This window comes from Pecten maximus, chromosome 10, assembly GCF_902652985.1.
Source record: "Pecten maximus chromosome 10, xPecMax1.1, whole genome shotgun sequence".
Classification (NCBI taxonomy): Eukaryota; Metazoa; Mollusca; class Bivalvia; order Pectinida; family Pectinidae; genus Pecten; species Pecten maximus.
The window spans coordinates 44,699,196-44,703,987 of NC_047024.1; the positions used below are offsets into that span (position 1 = coordinate 44,699,196).

The following is a 4,792-nucleotide window of genomic DNA, read 5'->3' on the forward strand; positions in this document are numbered from 1 at the left end:
AGGCCTATAAATCCCTATTATGGTGCAATGTCACAGAAGTGACATGATGAACGTTTAGTATGTATCATGGCAAACCGTGAGACTTAATGTTGACATGTAATTTGTTAAGCTGTTTGTAAATTTCAACAAAACGTAAGAAAAATGCATGTTTCAGGGGGACATAATTAACTCATTTGTATCCCATATATTACACAAACTTGCCATGTCGTTTTGCTCACAAGTGTCTAAAGCACAAAATAGGAGCATTTGTTTTACCAGCTTTGACGTTATTATATGTATAAACGCTGTTTTTATTTTGATCTTGAATTGCAAATGGCGGTCGTGAATGATATCACACAAATATGGCATATAAGGAGGTATTTAAAACATCAAAAATGCTCTTAATAGACAATATAAAGTATTCTTGAAGTGGCAAGAAGACTGCTTTTATGAAGAAATGTTCAACCGTTGAGTTTGGGGTAAAATATGCCTATTTCTGAAAAAGGCTGCAAACTCACCATTTTAACAAATTGACATTCAAATGTTCATGTTACTATGATGAGATGTCTTAAAAGTACGATATAGGAGTTTTGTTATTAACTGAAATGCCTCCTTTAAGCCATATTTGTGTAATATTATTATCAGCAGCCGTTTGCATTTCAAGGTCAAAACAAAATAAGTGTTTATACGTACATACAGTAAAATCCGGTCAAACAAATGCTCCTACTCTGTGCTATAGACACTTGTGAACATAACAGCATGGCTATTTTTCAGGTTTGATCATTTGCGTGACTTAGAATTATTCCATGCCAAATCTTACCACAAAGTTACTCTACAGAAGAAACTGGTAGCATCTATAGCATATTATTGGTGATTGTAAGAAGCTACATGTCCAAACAAACATTTTGGTATACTACATGACATTTTTTGTGCAAATCTTCAGCTATTTATTCGTGTTTGAAATTCAACACTATTCTGCTATATAGATGACCCTTAAAATGTAGCATTCCAGTTTGATTTCATTGTTCTCATTACACTCTCAGTTTAATATTTGACTATCCAACGGTTAACACTATTGTCCGATCGCCAGCTGTCAACCAAACCGCTTGGTACCGCCCCTTTTGCACGTGACTGTAGCCGCCAATGTTGATGCTCCGACAACTTTGAAAGCGTGCGCACAGGCGTGATTATTCAACACAGACGTGGAAACTTCTGCATATGATATAGATCTACTGAAAATGGTAAAACGTTGTTGTTGGGAAATATGCAACACTGACAGTCGTCATCCTGAGTGATTAGCGGGAGGTGTTTCATTCACACCATTTCCCAAACCTGCAAGATCACTGGAAAAATGTCTGCGTTGGATTCGGTTATGTGGTAGGCCAAGAGAACAGCTGAACGTAGACGTCCTGAGAGATCTTGCTAAAGGGAAACACTTTTATTAGTGTTCAAAGGTAAGAATTCAATGAAAGTGATCATAAAAAAAATCTGTGATGCATGTCATATATTGCAACATATCGCCAAGTAACAGATTTTTCCTTGACCCGGTATAACGAATTCGGGTATAACGACAAACGTAGTCTAGGCTAGTTAAATTGTTACGGGATGCTCACTGTCCCTTAAACATATCTGTGTACTAAGTAATAGTATGGTAATTTGTTAATTTTCTGTTTGATTACAGAAACACAAAATCTGGATATGCTAGCATTGATTGCAGAAAATACAAAGATGAAGGAAGAAATTGAGTTATTAAATGGAGAAAAGAACAGACTCAGGGAAATTAGTATTACAAAAGGAAGATCTTGTGAGAAAGTTTGATGAACAGAAACTCAAGGACTGTGAGTTACATTACTTAAGACACAGTACAATGAAAGATCAAGATTTCCAGTACTGCACAGGATACTGTTATGAAAGATATATGGATGTTGTTAAATTTTTAGTGCCAAATGATACTCCTTTTCAATATTCAAAGAACATGAGTTGTTTAAAGAAATTGAGTCTCCATGATCAGTTACTTTTAGTGATCATAAAACTCCGTCAGAACTTTGACTTTTACCATTTATCCACTTTGTTTGGTATATCACCCAAATATTGTAGTACTCGTTTCTCTGACTGGATAAATTCTATGTTTCACAGACTTGGATCTGTTTCAATTTGGCCTCATAGAGATATTATCATACAGAACATGCCTGCTGAGTTCAAAAAGGACTTTCCCAACACTATGGTAATCATTGATGGCACTGAAGTAAAAGTTCAAAAGCCTAGCTCCCTACAAACACAGTCTAAATTTTATTCAGATTATAAATAAAGTACTACTCTTAAAGGAATTGTTGGTGTTGACCCTAGAGGGTCCATAATCTTTGCTTCAATGTTGTTTTCAGGATCAATATCTGATAATGAACTTACTGAAAAATGTGGATTTTATGAGTTAGTGAAAAATCTTATGAGTAGTAATATGCTGAAGGAAGGTGATGGAACTCTGGCAGATAAAGGATTTACTATTGAAAAGAAAATCAAAGATCTTTGTCTGAAACTAAACATTCCTCCTTTTGCTTCAGCTGCTGGACAAATGTCTGTTGCAGATGTAACAGAGACGATAACCATTGATAAACATAGCGTACATGTGGAAAGGGCCATAGCCAGGGTGAAACAGTTTAAAATCTTATCACAGAGGATCAATTTGGGTTTATTTAAATGTGTAAACCAAGTTTGACTTGTTTGTTGTCTGCTAACAAATTTCATGCCTTTTCTGATTAGCAAAGATAAGTAATGTTAAAATTTCAACACAACACATCTGTGTTTCAAACAGCTGTATAAATAAGGCTACTGATTCAGGTAGAAAAATGTACATTTCACTCTGTCGAGGTATGGTATAATCAATAGCCGAAATGTCATTGGATACAAATATTTTTTTATTGTTTAAATTGTTTTTTGTCATATATATGTAATCATACATGGTAACTTAGTGGTGAGCCAACAAATTGTGGTCCAATTGGGGTGTCTATCGTTTCCTGAAAATGAATTTGTACAGACATGTTGATTTAACAGTAATCAAACAGCAATTGTTATTTATTTGTTCTTTTCATTTGTGTTGCCAAAACAAAGGGTCCAAATGTAAATTTTACCATTTCAAGTGATTCAATGCATCATTTAAAAAAATGTATTACCTATTATCATTGAATGCTGGCATCACTGGTTTGCGTTTTCTGCTTATATTTCCTGGTCTGGCGATTACAATTTGGGAAACTGGTTCAGGGTAGATCTTATCTCCCCTTGGCTTATCCCACTGCTGTAGAAGGCTTGTGCATGATGGCTTAGCTGGAATGTCTTTATAGCCAGCATTTTCCCATTGCTCCAGCATCATTATAAGGGCTAGTACATGGGAACACTGCCCACCCATTCTGAAGTATTTTTATTTAGATATATTATTACAATTTTAATGTGCATATTATATCTATTCTTGGTGTTTAAATATGAATCTTTATGTAGTTAGTTTTGTTTGTTTTTTCTTCAAAATTATTTATTGACTGATTCACATTTTTTTGCAATGTATTGTTATATATTTATGAATATAAATATATGAATATTTGTATTCATTATTCATTTAAATTGATATCAATTTTATCACATAACCATACATTTAACTGATTATTCTGGTATGCATGTTGATTGGATTATGTGTTCATTAAATGGTTGAATTTGTTTACTAGTTGTTATTTTTTATATACAAAAAGAGGCTGCAGTTGTCTCTCAACTACCTGCCTTGGACATATCGACATGAAAAGGCCTCTACAGAAGTCTTTAAATAAATAACAAGAGACTGCAAAGTGTATTCTTTACCTATATTTTTTTTATTATAATAATCAAAATGAAAAGGAAAGATATATATAAGTACTAACTAAACTTAACACGAACAATGGGCGTCAATCAAAACAGTCTCGGAGCGGGAAATTTCAATATTGGTTGAATGAGGTTCCTCTGATTTTCGTTGACTGCGATATATTTTGGCACAAACATGAATGAAAGTTTTCATCACATCCATTGATAATGTCACACTTTTTACATAGCTACCATTCACATATGCTATTGCTCTCTGTTTTTGTCTTACAGTTGGTTTGTACGGTAGATACGTCGCAGAAAAGTCATCGGGTATATCGCCTAGATTAGCAGTCGCCATCTTTTTTACCTTAGCAAAGTCGGAGCATACGGGAGTTATCTCCCTTGAATTGTTAGGGGCGTGGCTTAATATCGGCTGGCGATCGGCCAATTGGATTGCAAAATATCCAACTGACCATCATTGGAAAGTGAAACTATACATTTACTGTACACAAAGGATGACGTCACAGGATTTTTTTTAACTATATAGAAAACTTATTTTTGCAATTTTTAGTGGTAAAAAGAGTAAGTCGTATGAACGAGATAAAAAGTCGAACGAACAAGATAAAAAAGGTCGTACGAACGAGACAAAAATCATACTAATGAAATATAAAGGCTTTTAGATAAGAGGGGTGTCACATTTCTGAAGTTTTGGATGATATGATAAAGTGCGACGATGGCTGTAATAGTGTTCTTTAACAGATTTGTATGCGGTAGGTCAGATTTCCATGTTCAAGGGATAGTTGCATTTGGCATTGTAGTAAATATTCGTAGATCACAACAATTTAGTCAAAGTGCAAACAACACACAACAAATATAAAAATTTCAAATTCTTTTCTAGCAATAATGTTGAAATTTAGAGGAATTTTGGAAGATATTTAATTAATGTTACGGCAAGGACAAAAACACTTATAAATATCTAAGTTATTGTTTATAT

General features: G+C 34.0%; 1 pseudogene; it reads left to right on the top strand.

Moving 5' to 3' along the window:
- The first annotated feature begins 1,217 nt into the window (after nucleotides 1–1,217).
- LOC117336728 lies at nucleotides 1,218–2,283 on the top strand (annotated as a pseudogene).
- Nucleotides 2,284–4,792: the final 2,509 nt, after the last annotated feature.